Source organism: Felis catus, chromosome A1 (genome assembly GCF_018350175.1).
Source record: "Felis catus isolate Fca126 chromosome A1, F.catus_Fca126_mat1.0, whole genome shotgun sequence".
Taxonomy (NCBI): domain Eukaryota; kingdom Metazoa; phylum Chordata; class Mammalia; order Carnivora; family Felidae; genus Felis; species Felis catus.
The window spans coordinates 134,707,105-134,722,324 of NC_058368.1; the positions used below are offsets into that span (position 1 = coordinate 134,707,105).

Sequence of the window (15,220 nt, forward strand, 5' to 3'; positions counted from 1 at the left end):
AATGTGATACAGCTAAATTTTACTTTGTTGTAATTTGACAGAAACTCGTTTTTTTCATTTAATGTGTAGGGATTTTCCAAGCTAGAATTTATAAACACTTTCCTTTATTTTTTATCTGTTCTTTAATATTTTAGTATAGATATACCATAATTTGCTTTATTTCTTTTCAACAGGTCTACATTTAGGTGATCTCTCCCCCTTTTTTTTTTGCTACCATGGAAAATGTGTCGTGAACTAGCTTTATGTATGCTTTCTTAGGCATACATGCAAAAATTTCTCAGACATAGCCGCTGAGAGGTAGAATTTCTGAGTCCAAAGGTGGGCACGTTTCAAGTATGGTTTGTCTCAGATATTCCCTTTTACCACCACCTGATAAAAACTAAATATTATCCTTTTTTTTTTTAAGAGATGTTTTCAACGTTTTTTATTTATTTTTGGGACAGAGAGAGACAGAGCATGAACGGGGGAGGGGCAGAGAGAGAGGGAGACACAGAATCGGAAACAGGCTCCAGGCTCTGAGCCATCAGCCCAGAGCCTGACGCGGGGCTCGAACCCACGGACCGCGAGATCGTGACCTGGCTGAAGTCGGATGCTTAACCGACTGCGCCAGCCAGGCGCCCCAGTATTATCCTTTTTTAAAAGCCATCCTGATGGGTGGAATTATCTTACTTTAATCAACATTTCCCTAGTCTTTGCTAGATAGAGAATATTTCCAGAAGTATACAGGTCATCTGTGTTATTTCTCTGAATTGACTGCGCATAGCCTTTGCCCAATTTACCATTGATCTGTTTGTGGTTTTTTTTCTCTTTGACCTGTAGTCATTTAAAATAGCATGGGTGGTAAGTCTACCTACAAAATAATGAGAAAAGTAAGAAAAACAGTAATCACATGACAATACTATTACGGCTCTCAATATGAAATCGTTATTGTAAACAGTATTTTATTTGATCCATTTGTCTTTTTGTTTAATTTATATGCCTGTTGTCATACAGAGGCTTATGGGGAGTGGTTGGTGGGATGAAGGAAGAGAGCAGAGCAAAACTTGACCAGGGTTTTCAGCTGCAGCAACTTGGTGGTCAGTGGGACCAGTAACTAACACACAGGTTTGAGGAAAAGCAGCTTTGAGAAGGAAGGGGATTGTTGAGTTCTGTGTGGGGTATGTTGAATTTTACATCGCAACCAAACTTCTTGCTTGTGATGACCAGTAGTAAGTTGGAAATCCACACATCACTTACCAAACAAGCTATCCTGTTCTGAGTGTTGGCGGCTGAAGGCTGACCTGTTCTAGTTTTGCCGTGTGGGTCCATCCATGTTCTTTGCCTTTGAGGTTGGAGCCTGGCCACCAGCTCAAAGTACGTGATGTCAAGTTCTTAGAGCCAGAGTGACTAGATCTCTGCTAGGTGAACTCGCCCTCAGCGCCCTTGTTCTTTCACTGAAATACGATGTTGCACATGTTTTTAAAATACCGCTTGTGGGCAATAATTATTTCCAAGCTTGATTTGCTTTCTGGAATAGTGTGCAGGTTAATGTGGTCTTTGTCAGCTTCCTCTGTGGTGTGCCGTGGCCAGGGCCAGAAAGTCAAAAGCTGATGGTGCAGCCCAGCAACCGTCATACTCCGATGGTTGAGAAATCTCAGATTCAGGTGTGGCTTTATGAGGGAATATGTGGTTAGAGGGCCATATTACTGGTTTTAATGAGTGTATAAACCTCCCATTAGGTGATATAGAAGGGACTGATTGTAAAAGTCAAGAAAACCACTGGGTAAAATCATGATAAAAGGAGATATTACCCTGCTCCAAAGTGTCTCCAACTCGAAATGATCAGTGAAGTGTGAAATTCTTGAGAAGGCAGTATAGTTTTGTTTTTTTTTTTAATGTGGTGTTTGTTGGGAGTGTAGTTCTGAAACATTTGTTCATATTGTTTTGATTACTTTTATGTTATTACCAGATGAAAATAAATGCTGTGGCGTTGTTTTTATTTAAAAAAAAAAGTTACTCCCAATCTCTTTCCAAGGTTGCTACCTGTTTGTCCTAATTTGCACAATTTCCAAACGATTGGAACCTAGCCAGCCCTGATGTTACAACAGCTACCAACTTTTCCTGCTTCAGGGCTTTTTGTATTTTATGAATGTGGGCAGTTTATAGCTGTTTATAGGATATATTATTAACCTCTATTATTGAATCATCAGCTTGATACCTGCAAAAACTTGCAGATTTTACATTGAGTCCCTGAAACTCAGAGAAAGTGCCTTTACCAGAACCGTACAGGTAGTAAGTAAAAGCACCAGGGTTTAAACAAAATCTACCTGGAGTGATGTTCATGCAGAATAGTATTTAAGCCTAAAGCTCAGGAAAAAGTTCTTGGCTGGAAATACCGTTTGGCAAAACACTATGTATTTGGAAGCTCCAGATCTGACACATGACTGTGCTTTTGCAAAGGGCCCACCCTTGGTTTCATGCTCTGCTCCTGCCATCTTGAATAACTGTTGACCAAACAACCCTGCCTTTTCAGTACATGCTAGGCCTCACATTATGTAGCTAGCCCTGAGTACATGAGATCGCTAAGGAACGTGAATAAACTAGGAAGAACTGGAGGGCAAGGGACAGAGTCAGGCAAACCCAATCTGGAGGTGTTGGCAGAGGTATAGGTGTCCCGTGAAGAGGACTGCGAAATAATGATGAGAAAAGTAGGGAGGAAGCCACTGCAGAGGGATGTGCTAGAGGAAGTGAGAGGAGTTTCCAGAGTGAAGGCTGGTTCTGCTGCATCACAGGTGGGAGAGGGGTCCAGGCAGCTGGAATCCCACATGAGACCTGTGTTTTACCAGGGCTCAGGAGGTGGGAAATGGTACCGGTAGAGGCGAGGTGCAGCCCAACTTTGAGGAAGAGAACGAGAAGTGGAGCAGATATGCATAGTTTATTCAAGGAAGCATTTGCTTCCTTGTGCAGGGAGGGCACAGTTTGAAGGAGAGGCAGTGTCAGTGGACAGCAGTTTTATAATGAGAGAAATCAGAAAATGGCTGTGCACAGAAGGGAGAAGGCAGCAAGGACAAATGGTAGAAAGGAATTTAAGACTCGAGAACTTAGTCTCAAGTCACATAAGATGGGTGAGACAGACGGTGGGCCTGCAGTTGGGGATATCAGCCATATGGAGTCAAGAGGACGGAGGGCAGGCTGGGGGCAGGTGGACAAGACAAGGTGGAAGTTAAGAAACTGGAGGAACTCAGGCTACCTGACTTCTCTTCTCTCCAGTGACGTGAGAGCAAAGTTCCAAGTGTGGAAACAGGAGAAGGGATGAAAGTCCTTTCCAATTGGAAAGGGAGCCAATCAAGCACGAATAACAGAAGAGTAAGGCTTTAGGGCCCCTGGCTCCCTCAAGTTCATGTGAGACATCTAGCATTTCCTTCAATGGCTGTTTTGAATTCAAAGTTTAGAGAGTCATTTTCACACTCCTATTCACTTGTTGCTAGTTCAGAAGTAGATAGAAAGTAGCCTTTCTCCTGATTGTTTTGCCTGTAGTTTGGATCTGAAAATTACCAGGAAGGTAAGACCGAAAGATCTAGATTCTCTGCTTACAGAATGGGGATTCTAGGAAGTCTTGATATTTCAAAATCTCTAATTACACTAATCTTTGAATCTCTGTCATATCTATACAAGCCTCCTAGCAGGCTCTAGGCATTGACATAGGCACAGTGTCATTTATTCCTTACAAGACTTGTATATATCATTATCCTAATTATACAGATGAAGCAATTGAAAGTCTGAGAATGAAGCAAGTTGTTCAGGATCGTAGCTATTACCACAGTCAGGATTCAAATCGAGCCTGACACTTCTGTGGATGACCGCTCCTCCCCGAGCACATGTGTAAAAGGAATTCATGTCTCAGAGTAATTTTGCACATATGTTCCCACCTGACCTTCATATACAACCCTGAAAGATAGTTGTTGCTGCCCCATTTTTCAGGTAAGGAAACTGTAGCTGAATGTAATTCGCCCAGAGTTAGCCAGTTAGTAAATGAATTCAGCCTTCTGAACTTAAAAGCCTATGTCCTTTGCAGAAAAGAAGTTCAGGGCAATACTCCTCCTCCAAATGCAACGTACCATGTTTGCGTACAGCTGCTTACTTTATGATGTGATAATGCTATCTGAGGAGACGCAGCATAGAGCCTGCTTCCTGAAAGAAGAGAAGGGTGTAAGTTAATGGCAATTAAGAATTTCTCCAAGATAAGGTACAGGATGGAATTTAGGAAGAATCAGGGGATTGGAGGAAACATGAGAGTTGTTAACTGTGAAGAGTCACCCAAAGTGGTGCCCAGAAAGGACAGAAGAAAGTTCCCCTTTGTCTCAGGAATCAGGTTGAGGTCAGTGCGAGGAGACCTTTTCACCCTGACAATCAGTGGTGCCCAAGGAACCGGAGGACAAAAAATCCATGATCCCCTAAGGTGGATCCCTGCCTTGGTTTGGGCTGAAAATGAAGGAGCCTTGGAAATCAAGTCTAGAGAAAGAACCTGGCATTGGAGGGACCGAGAATAGGGAGGCCCTGGCCCAAAAAATCAGTTAGTAGTTGAAGCTGTGCTGAACTATAACTTAACACATCTCTATGTAGCTTGGATGCACTGAAGTGCGTCGCATCATAGTTTGATTCCTTGCGTTCCAACTTATTAAACAGTGTGGTGGACAGAAACACAGCAGAAAAAATGGAGGAAGTCAGCAACTCCCCCAAAGTGCCATCTTTAAAGGAGAATTTCTTTTTCACTTGGATGAATGGTGATGACAGCAGCAGAGAGTTACTGGAATGATCGCCGTCTGCATGCAGCTGCCTCCCTGGCACCTTTCGTGCTCCGTCCGGGTCTGTCCCCACCCCGAGCCCTCCCCCTCCACATTAGGCCAGAGTTGATCTGGCTTCTCCGACCAATCCGCACGGACCTGCTTGTCCTTGGCCCAGCTCAGGAAGCTTGCTAAGTCAATGCCACAGATTTCTCACTGGGTTTAGTAACTTAAAAGTGAGAAATGTCACAATACATGTCACTACCCTGACCTCCATCTTCATAGAGCAAGAGAAGATGTCTAGGTTTATATCTGTAACTGTGTGCAAATACATGTGTGTATATAGACATGGATATTCACACACACATACACCGTGCCATCGGCAGCTTATTTGAAATTGATTTCCCAAAGGGGTAATGAAAATTGAAAGCTTCATCAAAATAAGATGACATGAGTAGTTTCATGTTGCCAAAACCATTAAAATGAATGAGATAGTTAGGCTCCTGGCACAGGGCCACCTTGCTTAGGCTGTACTGCTATCAAAGCCCTGCTGGTTAATCAGCAGCCCTCCAAGGACAGCTGTTATTTGGTTGGCGAATGCATTTCTCTTTGGCGCATGTCCTCACGTTGTAGAATACTCGAACTGTCTTGTTGAGCAAAGCAGACACAGGGGATTATATTCCTAGGATTTGAGCAAAGACCTAGGTGATGAAACATCATCTTTCTTAAAAGCCTTACCTTGTGTACTATGAACAGCATTGAACCTCTCATATTTTGCAGTCGGCTAAGTTAGGGGGATAAAAAGATATTTGAAATGTTTAAACGTTCAGAGTGGTACACCCTTGGGAAAATGGTTTGGCGGTTCCCTAAAAACTTAAACATACACCAGCCATCTTATCCCCTACGTGTTTATCCGAGAGAAATGAAAGCCTAAGTCCATACAAAGACCCACAGCAGAATGTTCATAGCACATGGTTATAATAAACATCTCAACAACCTGTATTTCCATTCACAGGTAAATGGGTAAGCAAACTGTGGTACATCCGTGCAACGGAACACTACTCAGCAAGAGCAAGGAATGAGCTATTGATACGATGCAATAATGTGTGGAATCCCAACATAATTAGGCAGAGTGCAAGAAGCCACGCAAAAGTACTTGTCACATTTGTATGGAATTACAGAAAATGTGAACTGATCAAATGTGACAAAGCTAATCATTTGTGAGGGAGCCCAAGGGAACAGTTGATTAACTTAGTCATGGAGATAGTTTCACAGGTGTATGTGCCTATCAAAACTTACCACATTATGTACTATTAAATAGATGCTATTTATTACATTTTAAGCATAGCTCAGTAGCTGTGTACAAAACCAAAATAAAACAACTGGGGAGTGTATAGAGGAATGCAAACTATACAAGATTGGCCAGGATATCCCGGTTCTCTATGAGTTGATTAAGGAGACACTACATGGCTAACTGACATAATAGATTTTGAAAAAAAATCACGAAGTATGTTTATTTTGTGTTAGTTACACATGTTTCTCTACCACCTTAGCCTCTTCCTCTCACCTCCTGCTCATAGCACTCTTAGTGGTTAAAAAGAGTTATTATTTAACAGGAAATATTTTGGTTCATTGTTAGGGATTTCAGCTTCTAATATGTTTTTCTTCCTTTTGATTTAGTGTGGGAATTCTGATATACTATGGGGGGTAAAAAATTTTAAGAGGAAAATTTGGAGATGAAATTGGAAGTGGGTAATTAATGGAGTAGGTAGTAGTCAACAGAAATTAGCACTTGGAATGGAAAGTTCACTTCGGAAAGAAGGAAGGACACTGTTATCATGCCTACTCTTAAATTATTATTATTATGGAAATGGAATCAGAGGAATAGGAAAAGGGTTGGGGAACAGTCAGGGAGTTGGAGTTCTCTGGGTTGTCAGTGGATAGTCTTGAGATCAAGATGGGGATTTGATGGAGGGTGTGAAATCAGTACACACTTGACAAGAGGTAGGGAAATGGAAAAAAAAAAGTTTTGCTAAATAGGAAACGTATAGCAGATCTGAACTCACCTGGCATGAGTTTTTGTAGAGGCTACCCCTCCTGGTTTTGTGAAATTTTCAACAATATGGGTGACATTCAGTTAGAGGTATGATCAGCCTTCTTTCTCCCTGGAGAAAAATTTATTATATTTAGAATTAGCCAGCTGGACTGACATGATCCCAAGTTTGCTGATCACAGAGAAAGCATCTTCTGGTCACGGGCCAGTGGAACACACACCTTCTTCTCTCCATCATTCCTGCTCAGAGTGTTGACCTTGGCCGCCTCAGTGTCCTACAGCCTCTTCGCAGGCTGGACGATCAGGTGGCTCATTAGCCAGGACATCCACAGTGAACACACACGTACTGTCATCCGCCTCTGTGACCCACTTGATGGTCGAGGGGAATTGGGTCCTAGTAATCGAGCTCGTTTCTCCTTGGAGCATTCTTTCAAGGATCTTTGGGCAGGAGTGTCTTGGACTGCCGGGTGGGTGATCTGTGGACTTCTGTTGCTGGTGTTGCTGTGGACATCTTCCAGTGCTGCCTTCTTGACCCTCAAAGCCTCTGCCTTGGCCTCAGCTTCGGGAGGAGCAGGGGCATCACACAGCTAACTTTCCTTCTTTGCTTTCGGCACCATCTCCATGTAAGGGCTCAGTCTTCATTTTTTGAGGAGAAAAAAATGTGTTCTCATATTTGAAAAATATTTTGAAATCTCTTGCCAGGCAGGTAAACCATGACATTGAAAATAATTGAGTTACATTTCCTTAAAACTGCTCACAAACCCTCAAATAGCTTCCATAAGCGTATTGTGTCTCTCAAACCTGAACTTTACTGTATGTGTTAACAGACAACTTTTACAGCTAATTATAAATAAGGCTATTGTAATCATGCTCGCTAACATTTACTGCCTGCTTACAGTAAGTGTTACGCATTTACAAAAGGGCAGACACTGCTTTAGGCACTTCTGAATATATTAACTGAATGCTCATAACAACACAATTACATGCTTTACAAAGGGAAAAACTGAAACAGAAAGTTTAGACATCTGACGAATGACAAAGCTAGGACTCAGCAGTCTGGCTTCCAAGCCCAGTATCTAACCTCTGCAGTATAGTACCTCCCATATTATGTCATGTCACAGTTACATCAGACCAGCAGGACTCATGGGAGTAAGTCCCTGCCATCGGTAATAGCATCTCCAGGCCAATGCAACAGCTGAAATTGAAACTTCATTACACAGTTTTCTTTTCTCAAAGCCTACATGATACAGATCAGCAGCCTCTAGAGGTGGTAAGGGAAGAGGAGTTTAACCTTCCTCCCTTTTCCCAAACTTCCCTTTTACTCCACCTCCCTTGTCTTGCTAGCTGTGGTTTCTGACCCCTGCCCTCCAGGGCCAAAAGGGGGAAGCAGAGCTAAAGTGGCAAGAAATGTCTTGCCTAACTGGCAAAAATCTGACCTTAGTTTTCTGTAGCTATGGGTTAAAGGCTGACTATCTCTCAAAGGTACATTTGTGGTTGTTTGCAGCCCCTCCCCCATTACCAGATTTCTCACTTGTAATTCCCTAGAGGAATGCCAGTCCAACTGCTCATGTAGCTCCTTCTTCATTTTCTGGATGTCTGACATTTTACTCCTGTTGGAATCTTTGACCCATCAAGGCAGTACTCTTGAACAAATCCTGTGATGAGCATACAGCATTCTCTCCTACTGAACTGTACCTGATCCCAAGAACCATCCCACCAGCCTCTGCCCCAACCAATTCCAATGGTCCAGGCTGCCAATATGGCCACTGCTCCTTTGCTCAGCCACCCCCTTTACATTTCCCATGGGAAGGCAGGAGTGCTGGTCCACTTAGAATTATAGACTCGTGAGGACATATTTTATGAGGCTTCTTAAATCCCTCATGTCTGGATTTAAGAAAGGAGTGGGAGCTACTTACATTTGGTGAGAAGGAGTCCCAGCACATTCCTGGTCGTCACCAAAAATTCTCCTGTGATCTTCAACCCCAACTAGTTTATTTTTCAGTGAGCATTAAGAGTTGGGAACCTAGAATTATTTTTTAATTTTTTTTAACGTTTATTTACTTTTGAGACAGCACAAGCAGGGGAGGAAGAGAGAGAGAGGGAGACACAGAATCCGAATCAGGCTCCAGGCTCTGAGCTGTCAGCAGAGAGCCCAGTGCGGAACTCAAACTCACAAACCATGAGATCATGACCTGAGCCGAAGTTGGGCACTTATCTGACTGAGCCACTCATTAAAAATCTGGGATTTTTAATAAGAAAGTTCAATAAGGTCCTGGGTATAAGATTACTATGCCAAAGTCAATAGTGTTTCTACACAGTGTCAATAGCCAAATAAAAGGTAAGAAACTCATTGACAAAAGCAATAAAACTTATAAGCTATTCAGAAATAAATCTAACTTAATCTGTGTAAGATAGTTATAAAGTTAAAATATTAATGAAGAACGTAGAAGGATCTGTAAGTGAAGAATTATGCCATATTTGTGGATAAAAAGGCACAATGTCATAAAGTCAATTTCTCCAAAATTATCTGCCAATTCAATAATGTTCCAATTAAGAAAACTTAAAATATTTGTCATTTGGTGATGAATGCAAAATACATACACAAGATTAAAGAGTCAGAAACACCAAATGATTCTGAAGAAAAAAGAACTCTTGATCTGCGAGATTGTAAGACTTATTTTAAAGTTATGGTAAAGTAAAAGTGACATATTTGTGTAGGAATAGACAAATAAGGAACAGCTCAGAGAATCAAAAATAGATCCAAGCATATATGAAAACTTGTTATAAAATGTGGCATTAAAAGTCTGTTGGAAAAGGATAAATCATTAAATAAAGTGGAACAAGTGAATAAAAATAGATTCCAGCCTCTAAAATAGTAACAGATGTAAGTTCTGTGAAGATGAAAACTTGTGTTAAAAGCAAAACTTTTGGAGCAAAATATCAAGCTATCATGATACTGAGGAAAGTGGAAATATATAAGATACTAAAAACAAAAGAAAAAGATGGAAACCTGTGACTTTGTTAAAATACAAAATATCTGTCCGACAAGAGACACCATAAACAGGGGCAAGCTATGAAGTGATGAAAGATATTTGCAAGCATATTGTAAGTAAAGGCTACTTTGCAGATTACACTGAGAGCTATCATATCGTTAAGAAGAACAGGGGCCCCTGGGTGGCTCAGTTGGTTCAGTGTCCCAACTTCAGCTCAGTTCATGATCTTGCTGTCTGTGAGTTTGAGCCCCACGTCGGGCTGTGTGCTGACAGCTCAGAGCCTGGAGCCTGCTTTGGATTCAGTCTCCCTCTCTTTCTGCCCCTCCCCTCCTCACATGCACACGCTCTCTCCCTCTCTCTCAAAAATAAACATAAAATTAAAGAAGAAAACAAATATAGGAAGATACCAACCAACAAAGAATATGAACATTATAAAGACCAGAAAATTCGAGTGGCCAGTCAGCCACTCAAAGAAGTTCGATCTGTTTTAGAAGTGGTGAGAGTAAAATTCTGTTCTTTACACCTGATGCTGGAAATAACTAAAAAGTCTTAAAATACCAAGTATTGGAGAAGAAGAAGAAAAACAGGAGCTTCTACTCACTGCTAGTGGGAGGACAGAGTGATGAAAGAGAAGATTGATTTGTTTAATGTTTTTCCTTAAAAAAAAAACAAAGGCAAGGTGGGGCGCCTGGGTGGCTCAGTTGGTTAAGAGTCCCACTTCGGCTCAAGTCATGATCTCATGGTTCATGAGTTCGAGCCCCAGTGATGCTCTATGTTAACAGCTCAGAGCCTGGAGCCTGCTTCAGATTCTGTGTCTCCCTCTCTCTCTGCCCTTCCCCCACTCACACTCCCTATTTCTCTCTCAAAAATAAACATTAAAAAAATAATAAAAATTAAAAAGGCAAGTAAGATATTGTTGCCATGTATGCAGTCTAAGTGGTGCATATATGAATTTGAATCCCATCTAATTTTAAATTACTCGTTAGCTTTTTATTTTGAAATAGTTTGAGACCTTCAAACATTGTTAAAACAGGGTAAAGAATTTCTCTATACCCTTCACGCACTTTCCACAGATGTCAGCATCTTACGTAATCACAGTAGTGATCAAAACCCAGCCATTGATACATCACTATTATCAAATCTACAGACCTTATTTATATCTAAAGTTTTTAATTAAAAAAATCTTAGTATCCCATGGTTTTTGTCTTTTAAATATGTACTGGGCTTTAATTTACAGGATGGCTCAGCCAAGTTACCAGTAAGGAGAAAACATATTTTCGGGCATAAAGTCTATCTATGTACAATTACTAAAGTGATGGAAATGCTTTTTTTCTGAACATATCCAGGAGAAGTGAGGGTCAGATAATTTACAGTAAGGCTTGAAAGAACATTATGATTACATATATTTTATATCTCTAAATGCACCAACAAAGTTTGATGAGAAAAGTGGTTTTAGATAATCTTTTATTTTTTATTATGAACATTTCAGAACATACACAAGGTTACTCTTTTTTTTTTTTATGTTTTTATTTTTGAGGGAGAGCAAGACAGAGTGAGAGCAGGGGAAGGACAGAGAGAGAGAGAGAGAGACACAGAATTTGAAGCAGGCTCCAGGCTCTGAGCTGTCAGCACAGAGCCTGACGCGGGGCCCAAACTCATGAACCGCGAAATCGTGACCTGAGCCGAAGTTGGACGCTTAACCGACTGAGCCACCCAGGTGCCCCAAGGTTAAACATTCTTTTTTTTTTTTTAATTTTTTTAACGTTTATTTATTTTTGAGACAGAGAGAGGGCATGAACAGGGGAGGGTCAGAGAGAGGGAGACACAGAATCTGAAACAGGCTCCAGGCTCTGAGCTGTCAGCACAGAGCCCGACTCGGGGCTTGAACTCACAGACTGTGAAATCATGACCTGAGCTGAAGTCGGCCGCTTAACCGACTGAGCCACCCAGGTGCCCCAAACATTCTTAAAGCAACGATGGATCTTGAAAAATGCATGCTTAATTTACAAATGTACACAAGTGAGGCTTGAGCCAACAGTGATATTCAAAAAACAGCTACTTTATTCACTCTCTGGCTCCCTCAACAAATAGTTGACTATCCCTCCCTCCCTCCTCAGTGATTTTCTAAGAAGTTTTCACTATTGATGCAAAATTGTCCAGGTGCTTAATTAAGAGGGCAACTGGGATTTGGAATTTTCCTTCTTTATAGGCTTTTAGATGAGTATTAAAAACTTTACCTCTCACATGGTTTAAGTGCCTGGAAACTAGATGAAGGATTTGATGCTTTTGGAAAAACACCTCAAGGCCTCTGACTCTGTGGTCGGAGCCATGACTGAACATAGGTGAACATACCCACTGACGTCCGGTCTCTCCTGCAAGATACAGTAGGTACCCCTAGGAAGACCAGAGCGGTGTTTTGCTGCTCTGCCAGATCCTAAGAACCTCCTGAGGTGTGTGAATAAGCCAGATCCCTGGGCTCTGCCTTCGAAGTTCCGGAGAAGGAGCCTTAGAATCTGCGTTTTTTACCAGTGTCTCAGTTGAGTCTTATAAGCAGGAAAATTTGGGCAACAGGAAAGGAAGCCACATCTGCAGGCTTGCTGGCACCAGACTTGAGTTGATGAGGCAAGTTTGGCCAGTGTGTGTAAACCAGTGTTGTAATACTGGCAGAGCCCTGTCTAGAGCTGATAGGCCACCTGTATGCTGTGGGGGTTGCGGGTTGAGATGCCTGTGCAAGAGACGAAATAGTTCAGAGAGGTGGAGGAGAAGGCTGTGAAGGCCACAGAACCACCCTCCTCATCGAGGTGTCCCTGTTTCTATTCTGTGTTCACTGCTTCTGGGCTCCCTGCAATAATCCCCCCCTCTCTAGGTCTTAAGCTACGTCCCTTGCTGAATCCCCTTGCCTAGTGGGGAAGACCAGAGAAAGACATGCTTAGCTGGACAGGCTGTGTGTGCCAAAGTCAATACTGCTCTCGTTCTGTAGCTTTATTGAAAGGTGTTGTTAAAGGATCCTTCTTGTAACAACTGAGGCCAGTTACTAGCCTCCGGGGACAACGATTTGTGCCGGAAAGATGCCATAAGTTTGGAAAAATTGCTCACATCATGGGCCTTCAAATCTCAGGGTGGGGGGGGTGCGGTGGGGGAACAAAAACAGACAGGCTGAGAGGCTGTTAATTTATCAATCTGCAAATCTGGGACCTGGCCAGACTTGGTAGCTGTCAAATCAAATATGCACCCAAATTAAAAAGCTTTATCCATCTAGTAATGATTCACCAGAGAGCCATTCTAGGAGTTCAACTTATGAAAATTCATGGGGGAAGGAACCTTAAAAGGGTCCAAGCAGGCATTTCATGCTACAGTTGGGGCGGGGGGCACGGCGGGGAAGTCAACGTATCTAATTATTTTTCACATGGCTCTTATTTACAATATGCATCACAAAGTAAATTACTTTAGTAATTGAGCACATTCTGCAACTGTTGTTAAAACTTGGGGTAATAAAATCGGGAATATAATAATAATTACCGGAGTAGGACAGACACCAAGCTAATCATGCTGATCACGATTTGTTTGCTGTCTCATTAAGGACTCAGAACAACCCCTTGAGATGCTTAGTGACTTCCCCAGGTGAACTGTTTTGCAAAGTCCACAGAGTCCACCGCGATGCTTTACATCAAACCTCCCTCTTGCAAAATTTTTTGGACTTGTATCTTACTTCATTAAGGTGCTTTCCCCATATGTGTGTATCACACTGACATTGTACACCCTCAGTGCTTGGGGTCATCCTGACTCCGTAGCCACTAATGTTGCCCTTTTGGTGCTTCTTTACTGTCATGTCACCACATCAACTGGACCCCAAGATCCCTGAGGCTGAGGTTATGTCATATGAGCTCTTCCTCCTCTTCCCTGAGTTTTCCACAGTATCAGATGCTCCTTAGAAGCTTGTTAAACACATGTCGTATCAGTGGCGATAATAGTAATTATGTTCTTGTAGCTTAAAGAATGGAAAAAAATTCCTGGAGACATTGAAGAACCACCTGGCTTATTTTGAGATTAAACTGTGTTCTCAGTGAGGATATTTCGCTACCTCAAGAGCTTATGATTCAAGATTATTAGGAGAAATGAATGAACAAGTAACTGTGACGTTATGGCCCCTATGTAATGGAATATGCATTTTGTAAACTCATTTCCTTATCAGTCTTTGCTTAGTCAACCTTGCTTTGCCAGCACTTCATGGCTATGTCCATTTGCTCTGTAGAGAAGCAACAGTTTGAAAAATTAATATTGATTGAGCTGCAGTAGCCTCGCGTATAGCTATTTATCATCACTAATTACGCTTCTGACTGTGTAACTCTTTCAGAGCAATTTATAGGAACAAAATTCATTACTCACAAAAACCAGTGACAGATGTCCGGGATGGAGGGTTACAGCCAGCAGGCCTCACTAATCAGCACTTCCCTTCCTCAGCCTGCTGCTCACTTTACGCAGTGTCTCCATGGTCGTCGATAAGCATGGTTCACATAAGTCTTGAGAGAGAAATCTGGAGGCAGTCTTCAAAGAATCAGTGACAGCCCTCTACCATTCAGCTCTTGAATGTTTCAAATAAAAGATCAAGGGTAAATTTTGTCTTATTTTAGTTAGAAGAATTTCCTCCAAAGCATTTTCAATGAAATGGGTAGAATTCCTTTGGTGAATTATCAAAGTGGGCAGCTACACTCCTTGTTATATTATTAATGAGGTAGACTGTGAGATGTCTCTTATAAGAGGGCTATTAATTTCTTTTTGGAAGGTTTTATTTTGATGCCAGTGAGTTAACACAGTGTTTTAGTAGTTTCAGGTGCACAGTATAATCATTCAACAGTTCTGTACATTACCCGGTGCTCATCACAAGTGCATTTCCTAATCCCTGTCGTCTACTTCACCCCATCTCCCCATCGCTGCTCTGGTCCCCATCAGTTCTCTATAGTTAAGAGTCTAGTTCGTGGTTTGTCTCTCTTTTTTCTTCCCTCTGTACATTTATTTCTTCGATTCCACATAATGAGTGAAATCAGTATGGTCTTAACTCTTTTTCTGACCGCCTTATTTTGCTTAGCATTATACTTTCTAGTTCCATCCACGTCGTTGCAGATAGGAAGATTTCGTTCTTTTTTATAGCTGAATAACATTCCATGGTGTATATATACCGCATCTTCTTTATCCATTCATCAGTTGATAGACAAGAGTTGCTATTTAATCATTCTTAAAGTGATCTCTTTCTGTATCTTATATACTAAAAAATAATTTATCTTCCATAGAATACCAAAGCAGATTGTTTTCTCATACATTATAAACCAGTCCGTTGCCATTCCCACCCCTACTTCCGTGGAATCTACTTTGGTTGAGGTTTTGAAAAGTGATGGCTTTTATGTATACCCTGA

The 15,220-nt window shown here is 41.6% G+C and overlaps 1 pseudogene; it reads left to right on the forward strand.

The window, feature by feature from the left end:
- Positions 1-645: 645 nt before the first annotated feature.
- LOC123386561 lies at positions 646-8,885 on the forward strand (annotated as a pseudogene).
- Positions 8,886-15,220: the final 6,335 nt, after the last annotated feature.